Genomic DNA, 26,012 nt, shown 5'->3' on the forward strand with positions numbered 1-26,012 from the left:
TGGGGGAAATTCTGAAAGGGCCACGGGGGCTACTGCCGGTGTGTGTACACTATGATGAGATTCTTCAGAGATTTCAAACAATTAATACTAGTAATGTTATGATACTATATAATATACAAGGAGCTCAACAAACATTCCTCTTCAAGTACTTATTTATACAGCAACCTATGCCCTTTAACCTCAAAATGTGTGTGTGTGTGAAACATTTGTATCTGGAGGAGTGTGCGCGCTTACGCGCACATATGTGTGTGTGTGTGTGTGTGTGTGTGTGTGCGTGCGTGCGTGTATCTTTAACTGTTATTACATTAAATGACCAGTGTGTGTGTGCGTGCTATATGTTTAACTGATATTACATTAAATGACCAGTGTGTGTGTGCGTGCGTGTGTGTGTGTGTGCGTGCGTGTATCTGTAACTGTAATCACATCAAAACATCAAAGCGTTGGGGTCGACCAATCAGAGCAGAGCAATCAACGGAATTAACAGCTGTGGAATCTTCTGGCAGAGTGAAAGCAGCCAGAGGTGGGCAGAGTGAAATTTCTGGCCTCGAACAGAAAGCATTTTTGGCAAAACCATAATACCTATCATTGATCCGACTTCACTTTGAGCGTCCTGAGTTCTTCCTGAACATCTACATATGTTTTTTTTTAAGAAAAATGAAAAAATAGCTTTGTTAGAGCGATCTAAAAAAACTTTAAAATCTCACTTTTTCCGAAATCTTCCTGCGTTTTTAATATGGGAGCCAATGAGGCTGTTGGTGGTGTTGGTGGATCATCTCTGCGTTTTACGCCCAAACTATAACTCTGACAGCTTTACCAGAGGATTGTGAGTGAGAAGACAAATTTTCCTATGTTTCTATGTATAAATTATTTCTGTACAGTGGAATTTGCGGCCTGGAGCGCAGTTTTAAAATTTATTTTTTGACAGTTTTACCTCTCCCTCTACACTCTGAGCGATGACATCACACACTCTGACACGAACATTCCGTGCAATACACACCCATTATAATCTCAGAATTTCTCCAAAAATGATCATGGTCATTGAACAGGGATTGATAAAAAACTATATGACCTATCGAAATGTGGATTAATACACCGATACACAAGACTTGTGTCTACTGTTTAAAGTTTAAATGGAGTCTCTAGGTGAAATTATGCCGGAGAAGTAGACGTTTAAAAAGCTCCAATTATTTTTCTTTTTCGCTCATTATTTGTCGGCCGTCCCATTCATTTCAATGCAAAATTTTGGGCAGTTAATATTCCGTAGAGAAAAGTAATAGCACACCGATCCCGATCAATCCGCACGTTTTGATATATAATTTGTCCTGCAAGTCTTTAAGTTGTAGGACTAGTAGCGGGACGAAATTGCGTCCGCAAGAGGAATAAGAAGAAATCCACAGCAAAGCCCCGAGCACTGGTCCCTACAGCTATTGCTGTATGGGACCAGTGCTCGGTGCGATTGTTTGTTCCAAAATTAAGTCATAGGTTAATGGATAAAACAGCTGTTGTGCCAGACTGGCCGCTTTTTCCTTCACAGTATTTCTGCTCAGGACTGCAAGGGACACCGTCTGACAAACCACAACGCAAACATAGACTGAAAATCAATTTATTTTTTGATTAAATAATGTTACTTACAGGTATGCATGTATACTACAATGAGAACGATATTCCTTCTGTTCAAAGCAGGCATTGACAGGCTCCGGAATGCGGTTCTTAGAGACCTTCGTACAGCAGTTGATTGGAGGTCCTGGAGTTTTCGCTTCAATATACACAACACAAAATATAATTAAGTCTGTGAGTAAAATATTTTTTTCAGGTTTACTATTTTTTAAAGGCAGAAATCTGTAATATAGAGTCTGACACAGTTCAATAGATTCTCCCAACCATTCGAGTAACTCTTCAGAGAAGTAATTCGTAGTCAAATACTCACCTTGTGCAAACAGAATGCTGAAACACATCAGAGTGAGTCCATAGCAAAAGGAGGAAGACATCCTGGCTCTGACAGTGTGTCTGTACAGCAGAAATCACTCACTGGTCCAGTACGTGTCAGAGAAGTGAAGTTCTGACTTGCAGGAAGAAAAGTCCTCGGTATATGTAAGGATAGTGTTAGAGAACACACACACCCTCATTCTAGAGAAAGAGGAACTCACCTGTGTTGCTGACTGGTTACTCAATTAATTTGGCAATATTTCCTCACAATAGGATTAAAGAGAGTCTGTAGAAAAGTACACTCATTCCACTAATGATGCCTAACAATAGTTCCTTGTAATGACACGTATGTTTTACTGTTAAAATGTCTTTCATGGTGCTTAGACTAAGCCCTTAAGATTTACAACACCAGGCCCTCTTCAACACAGACTAATAAGGTCACCAAAACTTGCATACCATCCCAAGGTTGGTATGTTTTTTTAGAAGGAAAAGTTAAAGAGCGTAAAAATATGTCATAAACTGGTGCCACACACACACACACACACACACACACACACACTCACTCACTGGTTTGTGATCCACAGACAACCCCCATACCCATACTGCTTTTAAAACACAAAGACACACACACACACACACACACACACACACACACACACACACATAAATCTGCTAATTGTTGCAGCTCTATTCTCACTCATCACACGAGGACTCTGAGGAGAGAAACACACTTTTCTCTGATTTACAGCAAATCTCAATGAAGGCTGGTCTTCTTCTTCTCCTTGTGGAAGACTTTTCCATCTGCTGCTTCCTCCAGCTCAGTGTGACGTCGTCATTCAGCCCCTGGTCCTTCAGCTTCTGTTGGAGCTGACAAACATTATTACTCACACACAGAGATTACATTCTGCTTTCTTCTTTAACTTGCATCTGTAGGATAAATATAATGCTCCAGCCAGCAGCTGGTTAGCTTAGCCTAGCATTAAGATTAGCCTGGCTTTGTCCAACTCTACATAAAACCTCAACTAACTTCCCTTGTGCTTAGTTTTTCATTTTAGAGGTGAATGATTATTATTTTTTCCTATCTTCATAGGGAGAGAACAAGGCTAGCTGTTTCCCACTGTGTTATGCCAAGCTAAGCTAACTGCTCATTGGCTTTGTAGCTTCATATTTATCCTTCAAACATGACAGTAACTCTTGGCAACAAAGTGATTAATATATTTCTCAAAGTGTCAAATTATTCCTTCAAAGTTCCATATGATTTTTCTTCAGTTTCAGACTGTGTGTACTCTATTAATCCATCCATCCATCCATTTTCTTCCGCTTATCCGGAGCCGGGTCGCGGGGGCAGCAGGCTAAGCAGGGCATTCCAGACGTCCCTCTCCCCAGCCACAACGTCCAGCTCCTCCTGGGGGACCCCGAGGCGTTCCCAGGCCAGGAGAGAGATATAATCCCTCCACCGTGTTCTAGGTCTTCCCCGGGGCCTCCTACCAGTTGGACGTGCCCGGAACACCTCTAACGGGAGGCGCCCGGGAGGCATCCTTACCAGATGCCCAAACCACCTCAGCTGACTCCTTTCAATGCGAAGGAGCAGCGGCTGTACTCCGAGCTCCCTCCGGATGTCTGAGCTCCTCACCCTATCTCTAAGGCTGAGCCCAGCCACCCTACGGAGGAAGCTCATTTCAGCCGCTTGTATCCGCGATCTTGCTCTTTCGGTCACTACCCAAAGCTCATGACCATAGGTGAGGGTTGGAACGTAGATGGACCGGTAAATCGAGAGCTTTGCCTTCCGGCTCAGCTCCTTCTTCACCACGATGGTCCGGTACAACGTCCGCATCACTGCTGACGCCGTACCCAACCACCTGTCCATCTCACGCTCCGTTCTACCCTCACTCGTGAACAAGACCCCGAGATACTTGAACTCCTTCGCTTGAGGCAGTATCTCTCTCCCCACCCAGAGGGGACAGTCCACCGTTTTCCGGCAGAGAACCATGGCCTCAGACTTGGAGGTGCTAACTCTCATCGCAACCACTTCGTACTCGGCTGCAAACCGCCCCAACGAGTGCTGTAGGTCCCGGCTTGATGAAGCCAAAAGAACCACATCATCTGCAAAAAGCAGAGATGCAATTCTTAGGTCACCAAACCGAATCCCTTCCTCCCCCCGGCTGCGCCTTGAGATCCTGTCCATGAAAACCACAAACAGAATCGGAGACAAGGGGCAACCCTGGCGGAGGCCAACACCCACTGGGAACGTGTTTGACGTTGTGCCGAGTATGCGGACACAGCTCTCACTTTGGTTATATAGGAACCGGATAGCTCGTAGCAACGAGCCCGGTACCCCATATTCCCGCAGTACCCCCCACAAGACTCCCCGAGGGACACGGTCGTAGGCCTTCTCCAAGTCCACAAAACACATGTAGACTGGATGGGCAAACTCCCATGACCCCTCCAGAAGTCTCGCAAGGGTAAAGAGCTGGTCCGTTGTTCCACGGCCAGGACAGAAGCCGCATTGTTCCTCCTGAATCTGAGGTTCGACAATTGGCCGGAGCCTCCTTTCCAGCACCCTGGAGTAGACTTTCCCGGGGAGGCTGAGAAGTGTGATTCCACGGTAATTGGAACACACCCTCCGGTCCCCCTTTTTAAAAATGGGAACCACCACCCCGGTCTGCCACTCCACTGTCACTGTCCCAGACCTCCACACGACACTGAAGAGGCGTGTCAACCATGACAGCCCAACAGTGTCCAGAGCCTTCAGCATCTCAGGGCGAATCTCATCCAACTGGTGAGTCTTCCCCTGAGTCTTCAGACTCTGCCTCCTCTACAGAGGACGTGTTGGCTGGATTGAGGAGGTCCTCAAAGTGTTCTTTCCACCGTCTGACGACATCCACAGGTCGGGTCAGCAGGTCTCCGCCCCCGCTGAGCACAGCTTGGGCCAAGCCCTGCTTTCCCTTCCTGAGACGCCCGACGGTTTTCCAGAACCTCTTTGAGGCCAACCGAAAGTCCTCCTCCACGGCCTCCCCGAATTCCTCTTTTTGCTTCAGCGACTGCCGCAGCTGCAGCCCTTCTGGCCGAACGGTACCTGTCTGCTGATTCCAGAGAGCCTTCGGCCAGCCAAGACCGAAAGGCCTCCTTCTTCAGCTTGACGGCCTCCCTCACCGCTGGTGTCCACCAGCGGGTTCTTGGGTTGCCGCCACGACAAGCACCGACGGCCTTCAGGCCACAGCTCCTACCAGCCGCAACAACAATTGAGGCTTTGAACATGGCCCATTCGGACTCCATGTCCCCAACCTCACCCGGGATGTTGGAGAAATTCTTCTGGAGGTGTGAGTGACCCTGCAGACAGGGGCCTCCGCTAGACATTCCCAGCACACCCGCACTACCCGTTTGGGTTTGCCAGGTCTGTCCAGCATCCTCCCCCGCCACCTGATCCAACTCACCACCAGGTGGTGATCAGTTGACAGCTCTGCTCCTCTCTTCACCCGAGTGTCCAGAACATGCGGCCGCAGATCTGATGACACGATAATGAAATCGGTCATCGATCTTTGGCCTAGAGTGCTCTGGTACCAGGTACACTTATGAGCCACTCTATGTTCGAACATGGTGTTCGTTATGGACAATCCGTGACTAGCACAGAAGTCCAATAACAAAACACCACTCGGGTTCAGATCGGGCAGGCCGTTCCTCCCAATCACCCCCCTCCACGTACCATCATCGTTGCCCACGTGAGCGTTGAAGTCTCCCAGAAGAACTATAGAGTCTCCAGGCAGTACCCCTTCCAGGACACCACCCAGAGACTCCAAGAAGGCCGGGTACTCCGAACTGCTGTTCAGTGCATATGCACAGACAACAGTCAGAGACCTTCTCCTCGCGACTTGCAGCCGCAAGGAGGCGACCCTCTCATTCCTCGGGGAGAACTCCAACAAAGCGGCGCTCAGCCGGGGGCTTGTGAGTATCCCCACACCCGCCCGGCGCCTCTCACCCTGGGCAACTCCGGAAAAGGAGAGAGTCCAGCCTCTCTCCAGGAGTTTGGTTCCAGAGCCCACGCTATGTGTCGAGGTGAGCCCAACTATTTCTAATTGGTAACGATCCACCTCCCGCACAAGCTCGGGCTCATTCCCCGCCAGCGAGGTGACGTTCCACGTCCCCAGAGCTAGCCGCTGGAGCCGGGGGTCAGCACGCCCAGGTATCGCCTTCGCCTGCCGCCCGACTCACACTGCACCCGACCCCTATGCCCTACTCTGCGGGGGGTGGGCCCACAGGTCGGCGGATCCATATAGCTTCTTCGGGCTGAGCCCGGCCGGGCCCCATGGACAAAAACCCGGCCACCAGACGCTCACCTGCGTGCTCCCCTCCCGGGTCTGGCTCCAGGAGGGGGCCCCGGTTTACCCGTGCCGGGCGAGGTGCGCTGATTGTCATGGCTCCGCTTCATAGAGGTCTTTTGAATCTCTATTAATCTAGAATTCTCTATTAATGTATGCTGTAAATACGGCACCAACATTTTTCAAAATGCTCTTTATGACTTTATAGAACAGTAAAGACTTCAGTTATTGTTATTTATAAATAACTGTTATTGTAGTGTACTGTAAAATAAACAATAAAAGATCACAGAACATATTTCCATGATGAATTATGCTCTGCTGCGGCCAAATTCAGCCAGGATCAGCGAAAAATTCAGGTTTAATCCACTTTGTGGCTTTTACTTACTAAATCGTGGAGATTCAACCTTAAAGCATCATCTTCCATTTTCACAAATATGTGTCAGAGTGCTGATGCCAAAGACACATCCATGTCGTAAACTGATTTTGAAATTGCGGCGCTGAATTTATTTATTTATTTTTATTAAACTGATACGAACAGATACTACACTTGATCTTAGCCAAAAGGCCGAGAGCAGCACTGAATTTAAGCAGGACGTCCAATTACGCGATGACGCACAGCTGCACACTCCGAAGACTGTCCCATTTGTGCGTTACACCATTGAAAGGAAGGACTCTTGCCTCGCCTCCGGAGGACCCGACTCCGAAGGAAGGATCCTACCAAGGAAGGATCCTTGACATTGGGATACAGCTATAGTGAATAGTGGCGAGCAAAACAGTAACAACTCATACGCCTATACTAATTCATTGGCGTTGCTGTAGATGGCCTATATTTAGCATTTTGTTGTCCAAGTAGCTGTTACTTTGTTCAGTGACAATAAAGTTCAATCTAATTGAATCTAATGACTGTTGATTGAGGGTTGGTGGTGGCAGTGGGGCTCAATGGGTGCTCAGCACCCATTAAGCTCTGACCCTAAAATCGCACCTGCTCACTGAGCAATACGTGTCACAGAAGTGAAGTTCTGAGTTGCAGGAAGGAAAGTCCTCGGTATATGTAAGGATAGTGTTAGAGAACACATACACCCTCATTCTAGAGAAAGAGGAACTCACCTGTGTTGCTAACTGGTTACTCAATTAATTTGGCAATATTTCCCTACAATACAGAAAGAAAAAAAAGAGAGCGTAAAAGTATGTAATAAACTGGTGCCACACACACACACACACACACACACACACACACACACACACACTTTGGCCACTGGCAGGAGGATATGTAACTAGGAGTGCTTCATTATGAAAACGCTAACGTTAGCCGCACCGTCCACGTCCTAGTCGGAGGTCCCGCTGTCTCTCTCTCCTCTCGTCTCCTCACCTACCGGTGCGGTGAAATAGTCCATAATTAACTCTGTCCAGCTATCAACACATGTAGCACCTCTAGCTATGATTAAATTGAAAAGTTTTGCAATGTTCTCCTCACATTAATCCATCTAGTTAAGACAGCGATCTTCACCACTATCTGAACCACATCATCCAGCCTGTCTGTGTGCCACGAAAAACTTTCTGACAACGTTACGTTTAAGAGCTTAAAAACTATACTTATCATTTGAATTTCATATTAATGTTAACATTGTCTTAAAGCTGAGACTTTATTTATTCAGAAACACATAAAACCCCAAAACAGCCCAAAATCACTTTTTTCATGTTTAAACGTGTTTTTACAAGAACAGGCGGTTGCGACTTCCGACTCATTTCGATGGAGCGCGTCACATATAGGCTATTTATAACACACAGATATGAGATGGGTATGGTATGAGATGTGTGAAAGATAACTCCTAGCGTCTCTCTCTCAATTCAAATTACTTATGTAGGAAATGGTCTGCTACAATATATTTGTGTATGATTGTCAGTGCCAAGGGAAAGAGAGAAAGATGGAGAAGGAGAAAGGGAAAGGGAGAGCATGCAGGAAGAACCAGGTGAGAAAATAACTACAATAAATTGATATATAGTGAATAGTGGCGAGCAAAACAGTAACAACTCATACGTCTATACTAATTTATTGGCGTTGCAGTATGTGGCCTGTATTTTGCATTTTGTTGTCCAAGTAGCTGTTACTTTGTTCAGTGACAATAAAGTTCAATCTAATTGAATCTAATGACTGTTGATTGAGGGTTGGTGGTGGCAGTGGGGCTCAATGGGTGCTCAGCACCCCTAAAGCTCTGACCCTAGAATCGCACCTGCTCACTGAGCAATACGTGTCACAGAAGTGAAGTTCTGAGTTGCAGGAAGAAAAGTCCTCGGTATATGTAAGGATAGTGTTAGAGAACACACACACCCTCATTCTAGAGAAAGAGGAACCCACCTGTGTTGCTAACTGTCTACTCAATTAATTTGGCAATATTTCCCCACAATAGGGTTAAAGAGAATCTGTAGAAAAGTACACTCATTTCAGTAATAATGCCCAACAATAGTTCCTTGTAATGACACTTAAGTTTTACTGTTAAAATGTCTTTCATGGTGTTTAGACTAAGCCCTTAAGATGTACAACACCAGGCCCTCTTCAACACAGACTAATAAGTTCACCAAAACTTGCATACCATCCCAAGGTTGGTATGTTTTTTTAGAAAGAAAAAGTTAAAGAGCGTAAAAGTATGTCATAAACTGGTGCCACACACACACACACACACACACACACACACACACACTCACTGGTTTGTGATCCACAGACAACCCCCATACCCATACTGCTTTTAAAACACAAAGACACACACACACACACACACACACATAAATCTGCTAATTGTTACAGCTCTATTCTCACACATCACACGAGGACTCTGAGGAAAGAAACACACTTTTCTCTGATTAACAGCAAATCTCAATGAAAGCTGGTCTTCTTCTTCTCCTTGTGGAAGACTTTTCCATCTGCTGCTTCCTCCAGCTCAGTGTGACGTCGTCATTCAGCCCCTGGTCCTTCAGCTTCTGTTGGAGCTGACAAACATTATTACTCACACACAGAGATTACATTCTGCTTTCTTCTTTAACGTGCATCTGTAGGATAAATATAATGCTCCAGCCAGCAGCTGGTTAGCTTAGCCTAGCATTAAGATTAGCCTGGCTTTGTCCAACTCTACATAAAACCTCAACTAACTTCCCTCATGCTTAGCTTTTCATTTTAGAGGTGAATGATTATTATTTCTTCCCATCTTCATAGGGAGAGAACAAGGCTAGCTGTTTCCCACTGTGTTATGCCAAGCTAAGCTAACTGCTCATGGCTTTGTAGCTTCATATTTATCCTTCAAACATGACAGTAACTCTTGGCAACAAAGTGATTAATATATTTCTCGAAGTGTCAAATTATTCCTTCAAAGTTCCATATGATTTTTCTTCAGTTTCACACTGTGTGTACTCTATTAATGTATGCTGTAAATACGGCACCAACATTTTTCAAAATGCTCTTTATGACTTTATAGAACAGTAAAGACTTCAGTTATTGTTATAACTGTTATTGTACTGTACTGTAAAATAAAAAATAAAAAATCACAGAACATATTTCCATGATGAATTATGCTCTGCTGCGGCCAAATTCAGCCAGGATCAGCGAAAAATTCAGGTTTAATCCACTTTGTGGCTTTTACTTACTAAATCGTGGAGATTCAACCTTAAAGCATCATCTTCCATTTTCACAAATATGTGTCAGAGTGCTGATGCCAAAGACACATCCATGTCGTAAACTGATTTTGAAATTGCGGCGCTGAATTTATTTATTTATTTTTATTAAACTGATAAGAACAGATACTACACTTGATCTTAGCCAAAAGGCCGAGAGCAGCACTGAATTTAAGCAGGACGTCCAATTACGCGATGACGCACAGCTTCACACTCTGAAGACTGTCCCATTTGTGCGTTACACCAGTGAAAGGAAGGACTCTTGACTCACCTCCGGAGGACCCGACTCCGAAGGAAGGATCCTACCAAGGAAGGATCCTTGACATTGGGATACAGCTATAGTGAATAGTGGCGAGCAAAACAGTAACAACTCATACGCCTATACTAATTCATTGGCGTTGCTGTAGATGGCCTATATTTAGCATTTTGTTGTCCAAGTAGCTGTTACTTTGTTCAGTGACAATAAAGTTCAATCTAATTGAATCTAATGACTGTTGATTGAGGGTTGGTGGTGCCAGTGGGGCTCAATGGGTGCTCAGCACCCCTAAAGCTCTGACCCTAGAATCGCACCTGCTCACTGAGCAATACGTGTCAGAGGAGTGAAGTTCTGACTTGCAGGAAGAAAAGTCCTCGGTATATGTAAGGATAGTGTTAGAGAACACATACACCCTCATTCTAGAGAAAGAGGAACCCACCTGTGTTGCTAACTGGTTACTCAATTAATTTGGCAATATTTCCCTACAACAGGGTTAAAGAAAGAAAAAAAAGAGAGCATAAAAGTATGTAATAAACTGGTGCCACACACACACACACACACACACACTTTGGCCACTGGCAGGAGGATATGTAACTAGGAGTGCTTCATTATGAAAACGCTAACGTTAGCCGCACCATCCGCGTCCTAGTCGGAGGTCCCGCTGTCTCTCTCTCCTCTCGTCTCCTCACCTACCGGTGCGGTGAAATAGTCCATAATTAACTCTGTCCAGCTATCAACACATGTAGCACCTCTAGCTCTGATTAAATTGAAAAGTTTTGCAATGTTATCCTCACATTAATCCATCTAGTTAAGACAGCGATCTTCACCACTATCTGAACCACGTCATCCAGCCCGTCTGTGTGCCACGAAAAACTTTCTGACAACGTTACGTTTAAGAGCTTAAAAACTATACTTATCATTTGAATTTCATATTAATGTTAACATTGTCTTAAAGCTGAGACTTTATTTATTCAGAAACGCATAAAACCCCAAAACAGCCCAAAATCACTTTTTTCATGTTTAAACGTGTTTTTACAAGAACGGGCGGTTGCGACTTCCGACTCATTTCGATGGAGCGCGTCACATATAGGCTATTTATAACACACAGATATGAGATGGGTATGGTATGAGATGTGTGAAAGATAACTCCTAGCGTCTCTCTCTCAATTCAAATTACTTATGTAGGAAATGGTCTGCTACAATATATTTGTGTATGATTGTCAGTGCCAAGGGAAAGAGAGAAAGATGGAGAAGGAGAAAGGGAAAGGGAGAGCATGCAGGAAGAACCAGGTGAGAAAATAACAACAATAAATTGATATATAGTGAATAGTGGCGAGCAAAACAGTAACAACTCATACGTCTATACTAATTTATTGGCGTTGCAGTATGTGGCCTGTATTTTGCATTTTTTTGTCCAAGTAGCTGTTACTTTGTTCAGTGACAATAAAGTTCAATCTAATCGAATCTAATAACTGTTGATTGAGGGTTGGTGGTGGCAGTGGGGCTCAATGGGGCTCAGCACCCCTAAAGCTCTGACCCTAGAGAGAGTGTCAGAGAAGTGAAGTTCTGAGTTGCAGGAAGAAAAGTCCTCGGTATATGTAAGGATAGTGTTAGAGAACACACACACCCTCATTCTAGAGAAAGAGGAACCCACCTGTGTTGCTGACTGTCTACTCAATTAATTTGGCAATATTTCCCCACAATAGGGTTAAAGAGAATTTGTAGAAAAGTACACTCATTTCAGTAATAATGCCTAACAATAGTTCCTTGTAATGACACCTAAGTTTTACTGTAAAAACTTTGTCACTTTTAACCAGCATGAATACCTCCTCTTTAAAGTGAAATACAACTATTTATAGCACTGATATTTTTTTTAATTTTATTTAACCTTTATTTAACCAGGGAATATCCCATTGAGATTAAGAACCTCTTTTTCAAGGGAGCCCTGGCCAAGAGGCAGCAAACACAGAATACAGTTACATATTTACATAACATACAGACCTTAAACAAGTCATGAGAAACAAGTGCATGTTATGGAATTGGCCTCAATAACTCTTAGTTTGGATTTAAAAGTGCTCAAAGAAACAAATTCAGTTAATTTCCATTCTTTCTGGCGCATATTCCAGCATAAGGTGCAGAGTAAACAAATGCCCTTTTACCCAACTCCGTACGAGCAGAAGGGACAGAAAGCAACAATTGATCTTGTGAACGAAGAGAATAAGATCCTGCATTTCTCACAGTAATTAAGCTGCAAATGTATGAAGGCAGCAGTCCCAATATTGCCTTATAAATGAAAGTGTACCAATGACTAGCCCTTCGAGTGGCCAGAGCAGGCCATCCTACCCGAGAGTATAATTCACAATGGTGAGTGGACATCTTACAGTTAGAATGATTGATACTGTTTATCATGCTTCTTTGAGGTTCATTACTAAGACATTTAGCAGCAGCATTCATGTACAAAAGATCTCCGTAATCCAACACAGATAAAAATTTTGCAGTGACAAGACGTTTTTTTACATTAAAAGAAAAACACAACTTATTTCGACAATAAAAACCCAATTTTAACCTCAGCTTCTTCACAAGATTTTCTATGTGTGGCTTGAAGCTGAGTGAATCATCAATTAAGACTCCTAAGTATTTATACATATGAACCAACTCTATTTCGCTGCCCTCAAGAGTGGACACTGGGGGAACCATTTGAGGCAATTTTTTACTGTTAGAAAATAACATAAGCTTTGTTTTATCGGCATTGAGAACCAGTTTCAAGTGAATTAATGAGTTTTGTACAGCTACAAAAGCTTTCTGCAAAGATTCAATAGCCTGAACAAGAGTTGATCCATAGCAGTAAATAACTGTGTCGTCAGCATAGAAATGCACATTTGCATCGGACACATTTAGACCCAAGTCATTGATATAAATGATAAATAAAAGGGGCCCAAAAACATAACCCTGTGGCACCCCCTTGTGGACAGTAACAAATTCAGAACACAGACCATCATATTTAATGCATTGGGACCTATTACTGAGTTAATTTGAGAACCAAGCAACTGTGTGCTCTGAAAATCCTGAGTGACGCAGTCTAAGTTTTAAAATATCATGATCGACGGTGTCAAACGCTTTTGACAAATCAATAAAAAAAGATGCACATTGTAGTTTTTTGTCAAGTGCTACAGTAATGTCATTTACCACAGTAATGTAATTTACTACCATTTATGTTTCACTTTGAACCAAGGTTATAATAGTTTTGGGTTTTTAATTAGTTTTAGTTTGAATTTTTCAGTTCGTTTTAATTCGCTGTCTGAGTGGGTCTGCTAGTTTTAATTATTTTTTATTTTCTGGAAAATGCTTAGTTTAAGTTTAGTTTTTTTTATTAGTTTTAGTGTTAGTTTTTTTTGTTTTTTTTGTAATGGGGTATTTATTGGGTGCCAGATTTAAAAAAGTCACAATAAATGTTTCCTTTATTTCCTTTGTCTGATCCATCTCAGCCCCAATAAGTTTATTAAGTCATAAAACCAGATTGATAAAATAGATTTCATATCAACCAAAAAGGTTTACGTATGAAAATAGTTGACAAAGACGAAAACTAAGGACATTTTCACTATGATTTCAGTTTGTTTTATTTAGTTTTGTAACCACAAAATACAGTTTCAGTTAGTTATTGTTTTTTAAAAACTCGTTTTTATTTTTATTTCAGTTAATGAAAATGTTTTTTCAATTCTTGTTTTCGTTAACTATAATAACCTTGCTTTGAACCCATCTGTCCGGATTTATGTGGTTTGAATTCCTGTTTGAAAAGGCTCTCAAAAACTGAATTGTAATTTTATTTATTATTAATAAAGGATAATACTATCTGACAGAAAAATCCAATATTGAAAAAAAAACCTACCTGTCAAAATATGAAGCTGGTCATGTTGAATATGTCAGATTCACACACTAGAATTCAAGACAAAAATTACAAGATGAAGAATAATAATAATAAAAACTACAGCAGGACAACAGAGAACAAAAGATCTACATTGTTGGTCCTCCTGGTTAGTCAGCCAAGTTGTGCTTTAAGGTCTTGTTTGGTGTCTCAAATTTAACATGTTTAATGTTAGCATGCTACAGACAAATCAAGTGACATTTGTCTTGCTTAATACACAGAAAAATTAATTGGAATGCATTTTAGGTAATAGTCTTATCCACTTATGGCACTCAATAATGGCACGTTTAGACGCCTGGAAGGCCTCCTCCAGTTCGGGTGACCACGAGAACTTGCAGCATGGACTAATAACGGCTTGAACGGGGCCATAGTGTCCCGCAACTGGGCATAGTTAGTCACCTGATTGACAAGGCCAAACCAGCTCCTGATGTAGGTCGTGGAGACCGGGCTAGGGAAGTCTTGGATAGCGTCCAAGTACTTAGGGAGTGGCTCTATGGTAGTGTCCGACACCCTGAAGCCAGCGAAATCGACGCTCCTCTCTGTTCACTGGAACTTGTCCGGGTTCAACACGACGCCCAATCGACCAACACGCGTCAGGAAGTCGACGGTCCTCCACCAGTGCTGCTCCAGGCCGGTATCGTAGTGGATGGTGTCGTCCACACAACATTCTTTTCACTCAAAGTCTGAGAGGACAGCATCAAAACGGTGGTTGTAGCCATCACCCGACGACAGAAAACCCTGTGGGGCCCTGGTGTAACTCCAGCGGCCAAAGGGCGTGATAAAGGTAGTCAGATGACGATCAGAGTCACGCAGAGGCACACTGTGATAGCCATTCCAAGCATCCGTGACCGTCTTCCAGGTGTCCTTCGGGATACGATGTGCAAGATGGAAGGGGGACTCAGTGGCGAAAGTCTCACGCTGGCAGAACTTATTGAGGGGGGAAAGGTCCACGGTCCTGCGGGGGCACCCTGCTTCCGGGTGACCACCATACGGTGGCACCACATCACTGGTTCACCATACGGCAAACGTTCGATGACACCAAGGGCCTCGTCCCGGAGAAGGTCGTCGTGGACCCTCTGTTGCCAGTGTAGAGGCATGCCGGCCGTGGTGTGGCAAGCTTTTGTTGTGGCAGCAGGGTCCACATGTATTTCGATAGTCGGCCCTTCCATGCAAGGCAGCGCCCGATGAGGGCAAGTGTTAAACGTGGATGAGGCGTATCTCTCGAGCAGCCACTCCTTCATCCAGCTGTTGTTGTCTGGTGTGCAGGGGAACGGTAGGGCCGCAGGGCGTGATGGAGGGACTGCATGCTGCGGACATGAGCACTCGGCGTCATGGGGGTCGCTCGGACCATTGCAGCCGCCGTTGGCGGACCTCATAGCGTTGATGGACAGGGGCAGGTCCGGAGAGGAAGGGGCGGTGGGACCGTGCTCGTCCCTGGATCGTGCTACATCACCCAATGGGAAGTCCCTAGGCAGGAGGCCGAGGTTGAGCAGCGACTCATAGGAGAGGTACATGGCCCGAACCAAACTGCTCACATACACCATGGAGCGGCAGGACGTCATTCCACCGCCGCTGGAGGCCGCCGAGAGCCTAGCGAAGAATGTGTGGTGCTCAAGTCTGAATGGCGCTGCCACGCGGTGTCGCCTCCCACACTGTTGCCTCCCACGGTGTTGCCCAGGCTGCGCACCAGACTGAATGGACGAAAGCTGGGAGATCGGCTCTGACTCCATGGCGGCCTGCTGGCCGTCAGATGGTGGCTGTGGCCGCCTCTTGCGTCGGCGAGTCCTGAAACAGTCGATACAGAACTGGTGAGGCTTAGTATTCCATCCGCGAGACCCCTCTGCGAAGACGTGAAAGGTGCTCCTAAACCCCAGGCACGAGGCTTGTCTCGCCATGTCAGCTGGGCTTGGGGCCGAGGAGTGGCTCGGCTGTGGGCTCGGCTGCGGGCTCCTCCTCGAGCGCTGGAATGAGGAGACAGCCGACAGGGTGGGTGATGGGAGAGCGTTACGTGCCATCTCTTTGTTCTCAATGAGTGCAATCACGTCGTTCACAGGCATCTTGAGAACGTCAAGTGTCCCTAGCGCCTTGCGGCGTATGTCCGGGTCATAAATCCCATTTATGAGAACGTCACAGATGATGTGATCGGTGTAGTCCACAGTCTCCCCGCACCTGCACACAGCAACGTAGGCGCATGTCTCCGCCTTCCCACGCACTCTGGCGGTAAAGGCGCGGAATGTCTCATCACGTTCCTGGCACAACTGAAGGAGCTCGGTGCGTAGGACGCATGTGGCAACTGGAATGACTGCCAGCGAACGAATAGCGGCGAGTAGGTCAGGCAAAGTCCCGGAAGCGGCGTGTGGGTCCGCTTTCAAAGATTGTCACCAAGTTCAGGCCCAGCGCACGGAAACAGCTGGAAAGGGGCCTGGGCTGCTCCTATGCCCGAGCAGACATTCCCCAAAATGGCTGGCACTAACTCTTGTCTAATATTGTAGCAAAACTAATACTGCACTGCCCCTAGTGGACAGGAGGTAGGCAAAACCCTTCAGTTGCCCTGTTACATTGTGACAAATAGTCACATTATCACCGACAATGTGACAATAAGGTGTTATGTATATCACTGTCTATAGCTGAAACACCTCACCAAGGATTTAGTCTTTTTCTTTGGTCTGTGATGTGGTCAGCACTTAGTGCAAGTTGCCCAGAGGGAATTAAAAGTCACAACCCTCTGCCTGCATTACAACAGGGGCTGGACACATTTCTGTACTCAGCTGGACTTTTGGAGGTCACATGTTATTTCATTTTTTCTGTTCTGTGTGTTAAGTGTTCCTGTATCCTTGACATGTTGGTTAAGTACACACGAGTGATTTTTGTAAATATTGTGGTAAGGTCAATTACTTTATGCAAAGGTGAATCTGGGGAAAGTAAAATGATAACAAGGAATGCCAATTTATGTCTGATTTAGGGGTTGTCAGTTATAATATGAAAGGAATAATTAATCCTATAAAAAGAAAGAAGATAATTGCTCAATAGGGTTGTTTCAGGAAACTCACTTAAATGATGTAGAACACATGAAATTGAGAAGAGACTTGGTCGCACAGATATTCTATGCTTTTTGTTCCAATAGCAGAAAGAGAGGAGTGGCAATTTTGATTAGTCAGTCCATTAGTTTTGTATTTCAGAGAGAAGTAAAGGATAAAGAGGGTAGATACATACTCATATTCTAGAATTGATCTGATTTGCATTTCAAAGCAGAGCCTGCATAAAGTTAGACAGTGTGTTATTGAACCTAGTACTTTATCTGATCATGGTCCTGTAAAACTGAAATAAAATAAAAGAACAAATAAAACAAACTATAGACGAATACTTCACAATTAATGACAATGGAGCGGTATCCCCCTCAACTCTTTGGGATGGGGCGAAGGCGGTGCTGAGAGGGAAGTGTATTGAGATTGCTGTCAAACTAAACAAACAGAGAATGGAAAGGGAAAAACAGTTGGTAAGCGATATAAAAAAACTAGGACAGGAACATAAAGTGACCAGAGATAAGAATGTATTGAAGCAATTACAAGACTGTAGAACTTCCTTGGATGAACTCCTCACACGAAAAGCTGAGGGAGCGCTTCGATACACAAGCCAAAGATACTATGAGATGGGAAATCGAGCGAGCCGGCTTCTTGCCTTTCAACTGAGAAAAGAGCAGTCAAGCCGCATTGTTCCTAAGGTAAAACACCCGACATCTTTGACCGAGGTCTCACGCCCAGAAGAAGTAGCTGAGGCCATGGGCGAGGGCTAGTAAGAAATGTTGTTATTCTAAAAATTTTGTTCGTGTTTGACAAACTTAAATGATGTCCAAAACAAACTCCGTAGTTTGAGGTTTAAATGGCCGACCGGCATCCAGCGCAATACACACGCAAAGTGAGAATCCTTTAGTTGTAGTGTTGTGAATCAACTAAGTAAGGTGCTCCAAAGCTGTGTCTCATACTTCTTTCCTTTTATCTAGAGTTGTTCCGATTCCAATACCATATCGGCGAGTACTGGGGTCCAGGCACAGTTTTCCAGTTAGTTCGGTTAGCTTCGTTAGCGCCATAGTGCGACAAATGAACTGCGTACCTGTGAAGTGCGTACTTGTGTCTTTGTTGTTAAAGTTTATCGTTACTTTAGAGACTCATTTTAACAATTGTGAGTCACGTAAATTTGACATCACACGCGTCTTTTTTTGGTCCGTCGTCATGGAAACATGACTCCCTGGATGGCGAGGATCGGTCCAACATGAGAGTCTTCTGAGGATCTTCAGTTTGACGAGGACACCGGCCCTCTTTCCACGTCTTCTGAAACGCTTCCTCCATGAACTGACAGCCGGTACGCGCAGCAGGTAAGCTGGCACAGACGCCAAGGGAGGAGGGAGACCTGATCTTTGGTCACCCAAATTAAAGTTTTGTTGTGTCTGAGAGGCTCTAATGTCAAAAAGAGCTTGCCATTCATACTTACAGGAATGCATGTATATTACAATGAGTACGATATTCCTTCTGTTCAAAGCAGGCGTTGACAGGCTCCCGAATGCGGAGCTGAGAGACCTTCATACAGCAGATGGACCCAGGTCCTGGTTCCGCTTCAATACACACAACACAAAATATCATTAAGTTTGTGAGTAAAATATTTTTTCAGGTTTACTATTTTTTTAGGGGAAAAATCTGTAATATAGAGTCTGACACAATTCAATAGATTCTCCCAACCATTGGAGTAACTCTTCAGAGAAGTAATTCGTAGTCAAATACTCACCTTGTGCAAACAGAATGCTGAAACACATCAGAGTGAGTCCATAGCAAAAGGAGGAAGACATCCTGGCTCTGACAGTGTGTCTGTACAGCAGAAATCACTCACTGGTCCAATACGTGTCAGAGAAGTGAAGTTCTGACTTGCAGGAAGAAAAGTCCTCGGTATATGTAAGGATAGTGTTAGAGAACACACACACCCTCATTCTAGAGAAAGAGGAACTCACCTGTGTTGCTAACTGGTTACTCAATTCATTTGGCAATATTTCCCCACAATAGGGTTAAAGAGAATCTGTAGAAAAATACACTGATTTCAGTAATGATGCCTAACAATAGTTCCTTGTAATGACACGTAACTTTCACTGTTAAAACTTTGTCACTTTTAACCAGCATGAATACCTCCTCTTTAAAGTTAAATACCATTTTTTATAGCACTAATATGTTTAACTTTGAAACAAGGATATAATAGTTTTGGGTTTTTCATTGGTTTCGGTTTTAATTTTGTTGTGATTTTTTGTTTTTAAATTCAGTTAGTTTTAATTAGTTTTTAGAGTGTGTCTGCTCGTCTTAATTATTTTTTATTTTCTCGAAAATGCTTAGTTTAAGTTTAGTTTTTATTAGTTTTAGTGTTAGTTTTAGTTTTTTGTAATGGGGTATTTATTGGGTGCCAGATTTTAAAAAGTCACAATAAATGTTTCCTTTATTTCCTTTGTCTGATCCATCTCAGCCCCAATAAGTTTATTTAGTCATAAAACCAGATAGATGAAATAGATTTCATATCAACCAAAAAGTTTTAATTTTAGTTTGTTTTAGTTAGTTTTGCAACTACAAAATACAGTTTCAGTTAGTTATTGTTTTTTAAAAAACTTGTTTTTATTTTTATTTCAGTTAACGAAAATGTCTTTTCAATTCTAGTATTCGTTAACTATAATAACCTTGCTTTGAACCCATCTATCTGGATTTATGTGGTTTGAATTCCTGTTTGAAAAGGCTCTGAAAAACTGAATTGTAATTTTATGTATTATTAATAAAGGATCTTACTTTCTGACAGAAAAATCCAATATTGAAAAAAAACCTACCAGTCAAAATATGAAGCTGGTCATGCTGAATAGGTCAGATTCACACACTAGAATTCAAGATAAAATAACAAGATGAAGAATACTAATAAAAAAAACTACAGCAGGACAACAGAGAACAAAAGATCTACATTGTTGGTCCTCCTGGTTAGTCAACCAAGTTGTGCTTTAAGGTCTTGTTTGGTGTCTCAAATTTAACATGTTTAATGTTAGCATGCTACAGACAAATCAAGTGACATTTGTCTTGCTTAATCCACAGAAAAATTAATTGGAATGCATTTTAGGTAATAGTCTTATCCACTTTCTTTGCTGCTGAGTTGTAACTAAAAGGTTTGCGTCTGTAGGATAAATATAATGCTCCAGCCAGCAGCTGGTTAGCTTAGCCTAGCATTAAGATTAGCTTGGCTTTGTCCAACTCTACATCACCTCACAGTGTTTGATCTAATTAACATAATGAATTGTATTATCACAGACAATAGAGACATGGACAAGATGATACATTTCTCTCAGCTGTAACATTCAGCATTACAGCATGTTGTCAAGACTTACTTTCTCCAACTGTCTGAGTCTTTCTGGGAGCCAGCTGGCATTTGGGTCCACACAATATGTTATGTTGCTGTCACCAACAAAGCTAGAGATGAAAGAAGAGATAAGATATCAAGTTTGTTTTATTCACAAATTCAATGTACCCTAGGACCATAACACAGCATTAAAAGTATATATAATATAATATATAAAATAATGTAAGGAGGAAGACATCCTGGCTCTGACAGTGTGTCTGTACAGCAGAAATCACTCACTGGCATGGGCGAGGCTCGCCCATTTTAGGGGTGCTTCAGCATGTTAAGGATGAAAATGAATATGATTTAGTTGTAGTGTTGTGAATCAACTAAGTAAGTTGCTCCAAAGCTGTGTCTCATACTTCTTTCCTTTTATCTAGAGTTGTTCTGATTCCAATACCATATCGGCGAGTACTGGAGTCCAGGCACAGTTTTCCAGTTAGTTCGGTTAGCTTCGTTAGCGCCATAGTGCGACAAATTAACTGCGTACCTGTGAAGTGCGTACTTGTGTCTCTGTTGTTAAAGTTTTTCGTTACTTTAGAGAATCATTTTAACAATTGTGAGTCACGTAAAAAATTTTTGGTCCGTCGTCATGGAAACATGACTCCCTGTCAGTGCTGCCGCATTTGGACCAGAGTGAAACCAAACGACATAATCACTGTCTCTGCAGCGTCAATCCAATCTGGCCGCATGTACACGTCAGTGTTTGTCAGTGTTTGTCTTACTCTCTGTTATGATCGTTTTAAGTGGCTTTTAATTGGGCTTTTTAGACGATCTCAATAATTTATCACTGCGCTTCTATCGACCTTTTAAAATCTTTTAAATATTTGTTACAAATCATATCACACTGCGTGTAAAAGAGGTCCAACTGAGGTGTTACCATATGTAGCCCACCTGTCACTGCTGGCTGCTATATCCCCCAGCTCTACTAAGTCCGTTTCACCGTGGGCTGTCTCCCGACTGATGTGATCCCTTCTCTACCTGTTGGCTCTGGATGTTGGGCTGAAGTTCTCCTGAGGCCGTGGGCTGCTGTCCGCTGATAAACGGGTGTCCAGCTGACAAATCCCTTGCGGCTGACTATTGAGTCTGCCGGTCTCTGGAGCCCGCATATTGCCGGTTTGTAATCTGCTAGCCGCTGGAGCCGATCGACCTGCCGCTGGTGGGAGCCTGCTAGCCGCCGGAGCCTGCTAGCCGCTGGAGCCGACCGACCTGCCGCTGGAGCCGCTGGAGCCTGCTAGCTGCTGGAGCCACCGGAGCCTGCTAGCCGCCGGAGCCTGCTAGCCGCCGGAGCCTGCTAGCCGCTGGAGCCGACCGACCTGCCGCTGGAGCCGCTGGAGCCACCGGAGCCTGCTAGCCGCTGGAGCCTGCTAGCTGCTGGAGCCACCGGAGCCTGCTAGCCGCTGGAGCCTGCTAGCCGCTGGAGCCACCGGAGCCTGCTAGCCGCCGGAGCCGACCGACCTGCCGCTGGAGCCACCGGAGCCTGCTAGCCGCCTAAGCCTGCTAGCTGCTGGAGCCGCCGGAGCCTGCTAGCCGCCGGAGCCGATCAACCTGTCGGCTAGCCGAAGCCCGCTGGCCGCTAGCAGCTGCCTGGCTAGCCATTGGCTGGTGGAGCCCGCTAGCTGCTAGCTGCTTAGCCTATTAGCCACCAGCAGCGGTACCCTGTCAGCCACCTGTTGCCGGGAGGTGCTGAAACGATTCCATCCACTCGTCTCCCGTTTTTGTTCGCCTTCCTTGGCATTGTGTCTACAGTTGGTAACAATGAAGTTCATTTTTGCGCTGTTTCTTGTCTTTTCACTTTTTCCTCGTGGGACGGTCTTCTCGAACTGTGGTAGTGGGGTCCGCGGACACGCCCCCCCTACACGTTTGGGTCCTTCCAGGTCAGTGACCTGTACCTGGTCATTGGCTGTTGACAGACTGGCCAAACATCCATTGCTGTCCTGTTGCTTGCCAGGAGAAATTCGCGTATCTCTTCTTTCTTTGATGTGTTTATCTGTCTTACAAAACAGTTTTATACACACGGAAACCTCACTAATTGATCTGAAAATTCACAATACTGATAATAAGGATTCAACCTCTAATATAAAACGAAAATGTTTTATTATTCTCCTCCTTTTGCTATCAGGCAATGTTCAGCCTAACCCAGGCCCCTCTCTGGAAAATATTACCACTCCTGATGAATTCAGAGCGAGATCAGGCCTGGGCATCTTACACCTGAATGTCCGGAGCCTGCTCCCTAAAATAGATACAATTAAGATTTGGGTACAGACAACTGATACTGATATTCTGGTGCTATCTGAGACTTGGTTAAATAAATCAGTCTCAGATAAGGACATCTGTATAAACGGCTATGATGTTTTTCGTTGTGATCGTCCCAAGAAAGGTGGAGGTGTAGCCATATATATAAAAAACAAGTTTCACGCTACTCTCCTCTCGTCTATATCCATTAGTAAACAGTTTGAATTTTTGGCATTAAAACTTGATTTCCAACAGGGACGGTCCATCACAATCATGGGCTGTTATAGGCCTCCCTCAGCGTGCAGTGAAGCCCTAATTTCCTTAAATAACTATGTCTCAGGGTTAAATTCTGGTGAGCTTGTGTTAGTGGGGGATTTAAATCTTGATTGGTTGTCTTCAGCCTCAGATGGTTTGAAATCCATCTGTGACTCTTTAAATCTGTACCAATTAATAGATAGCCCAACACGGCCTAATATCAAATACCCATTAAGATCATCGCTTCTTGATCTCATAATAACAAATGCCCCCCACAAGTATAATAATGTTGGTGTGTTTGGAAACGATCTGAGTGACCACTGTGCCATTGCAGTGGTCAGGAATGCTAAACTCCCTAAAACCAAACCACGTATTCTAGTTAGAAGAGATTTCAAGCTTTTTCATGAGCAGGCTTTTCTGCATGATTTGTCTAAGTTTGAATGGGAACGGATCTCTCTCTTTGATGATGTTGAGCTGGCCTGGAATTTCTTTCACTCCGAATTTCTGAATCAAATTAATAAACATGCTCCCTTACGTAGGTTTAGAATAAAGGGACGAAACAATCGTTGGTTCTCCTCCGAAATTGGAGACCTTCTCAAAGATAGAGATCTTGCCTGGGTCAGAGCACGCAAAACAAAAATCGAGGCTGATCGGATCACTTTTCGCCAGCTCCGCAATAAATGCACTGCACTAATTAAGAAGGCTAAATCAGAATTTTACTTATCTGAAACAACCAAAAATCTAAATGACCCAAGAAAATTCTGGAACACTGTAAAATCTGTTTCTGGTGCAATGCCCTCCACTGAATTGCCTAACTTTCTGGTTAAAGATGCAGTAAACCTCACCGACAAATGTGAAATGTTAAATTATTTTAATGAACATTTTATCACTGCCGGGCACTTGTTTGATCTGTCCAACAGTAATTGTAAAAGCACCGTTTTATCGGATGAACCTTCTATAGCGAGTCGTCTCCCTGTTGATTGCTCTTTCCATTTTGAACCTGTGTCTACTTCTGAGGTCCGTAGTGCACTAAAAAACTTGGATTCCAAAAAAACAGCTGGTCCAGATAGCTTGGATCCATTTTTTCTTAAACTGGCTGCCGATTTAATTGCTGAGCCTCTTGCCAGTATTTTTAATCTAAGCCTCAGCACAAACAAACTTCCGAAAGTTTGGAAGTCTGCATTTGTCCTCCCACTTCTAAAAGGAGGGGAACCCTCAATTGTAAATAACTATAGGCCTATCTCTAAATTATGTATTCTGGCCAAAATTTTTGAAAAATTGGTCTGTGATCAATTGAAGGATTTCTTGGAACTGAAGAATATACTAAATCCTCTTCAGTCTGGCTTTAGAAAGCAGCATAGCACTGTAACTACTGCCCTGAAAGTTTTAAATGATGTGTTTGAGGCATTGGATTCCAAAAAGTTTTGTGTGGCTTTGTTCATTGACCTGTCTAAGGCATTTGATACTGTGGACCATGATCTCCTATTGCAAATTCTTTTCAAAAATGGTATCTCCAAGCAGGCTGCTTCTTGGTTTGCTGATTATCTGGGAAACAGAACACAATGTGTTCAGATGGCCGGAGTTAGTTCCTCCTTTCTTAAGGTCACAAAAGGTGTACCGCAAGGCTCAGTCCTAGGACCCATCCTTTTTACAATTTATATAAATAATCTGTGTGCCAACATATCAAATGCCTCATATCATCTCTATGCGGATGATACTGTTATTTACTGTTGTTCACATGCCATTGCTCAGGCTTTTGAATTTTTGCAATCTGCCTTTAATACAGTGCAGACTCGTCTGGAAAAATTGAAACTGGTTTTAAATGCTGATAAATCAAAACTAATGATTTTTGCAAAATCATCTACTCCGTTGGAAAATATTCCGTCAATCACAACTGTCCGGGGTGAAACTCTTGAGCTGGTCACCAATTATAAATATCTGGGCTTCACCATTGATGAAGAACTGTCCTTCAAATTGCACGTAAAAAAATTGATCTCAAAATTAAGGGTGAAGCTAGGTTTCTTTTACAGAAACAAATCATGTTTTTCCCTCAGGGCTCGGAAGCTTCTGGTCTCAGCCACCTTCTTGTCTGTACTTGACTATGGAGATGTTGTATACATGTCAGCTTCAGCCACCTGCCTACAATCTCTAACTCCTGTGTACCACTGTGCCCTGAGATTCATCACTGGCTGTAGCCGCCTCACCCACCATTGTGAACTCTACGCTAAAGCTGGCATGCCATCCCTTACTGTAAGACGTCATACGCACTGGATGACCATGATCTATAAGGCTCTTCTTGGCCTGCTTCCCATATATCTATGCACTTTCCTTAAGAGATCTGGCAGCCGTTATGATCTCAGATCAAATGATATTGTGCACCTTTCTGTCCCTCGTGTCCGGACCGAAAAAGGTAAAAAAGCTTTTAGTTTCTCTGCCCCCTCTGCTTGGAATACCCTTCAATCTGAGCTGAAACTATCAGAACTGATTCCTTTGGGAGCATTTCGCACAACTCTCAAAAAACGTCAATGTAAATCTTTTGCACAGTGCTCATGTTCCTAATTTGCTACTGTATTTATCACTGCTGCACTTTATACTGCTTATTTATGCTACCTATTTATACCGCCTATTCACTTGCACTTTAGTACTTTTTAATATGTTGGACTTTTCGCTGCCTGTTTATTGTTATTGTTCGTCTGTCTTGTAACTTTTGACGTGTGCTGCTGCCTTCTTGGCCAGGTCACCCTTGTAAAAGAGGTCTCGATCTCAATGGGTTTTTTATCTGGTTAAATAAAGGTTAAATGAAAAAAAATGAAAACTGTATAATACCAGTATGTGTGAAAACAGTACTGTGGCTTTTTAAATGAACTGTTATTTATTCCTAGTTTATATTTGATATTTTTCAGTTGTGTCTTACTGTCAAAGTAGACAATAAAAATAGTTAAATGTTTTTCTTTGCGGTATTTATTCATCTTTTACAGAGGATTTGACCTGAACCAGACTTTGCAACAATAGTAATCACATGACATTCATG

The 26,012-nt window shown here is 43.6% G+C and overlaps 2 non-coding genes across 2 annotated transcripts; both read right to left on the reverse strand.

Moving 5' to 3' along the window:
- Positions 1–6,635: 6,635 nt before the first annotated feature.
- On the reverse strand, positions 6,636–6,821 carry LOC131960186 (U2 spliceosomal RNA). The gene has a single exon (XR_009389617.1). It is a non-coding gene; the product is annotated as a U2 spliceosomal RNA (small nuclear RNA).
- Positions 6,822–9,886: 3,065 nt separating this feature from the next.
- Positions 9,887–10,072, reverse strand: LOC131960173 (U2 spliceosomal RNA). Its single transcript, XR_009389605.1, has one exon. It is a non-coding gene; the product is annotated as a U2 spliceosomal RNA (small nuclear RNA).
- Between the last annotated feature and the right edge of the window lie 15,940 nt (positions 10,073–26,012).

Source organism: Centropristis striata, chromosome 21, assembly GCF_030273125.1.
Source record: "Centropristis striata isolate RG_2023a ecotype Rhode Island chromosome 21, C.striata_1.0, whole genome shotgun sequence".
In the NCBI taxonomy this organism is placed as follows: domain Eukaryota; kingdom Metazoa; phylum Chordata; class Actinopteri; order Perciformes; family Serranidae; genus Centropristis; species Centropristis striata.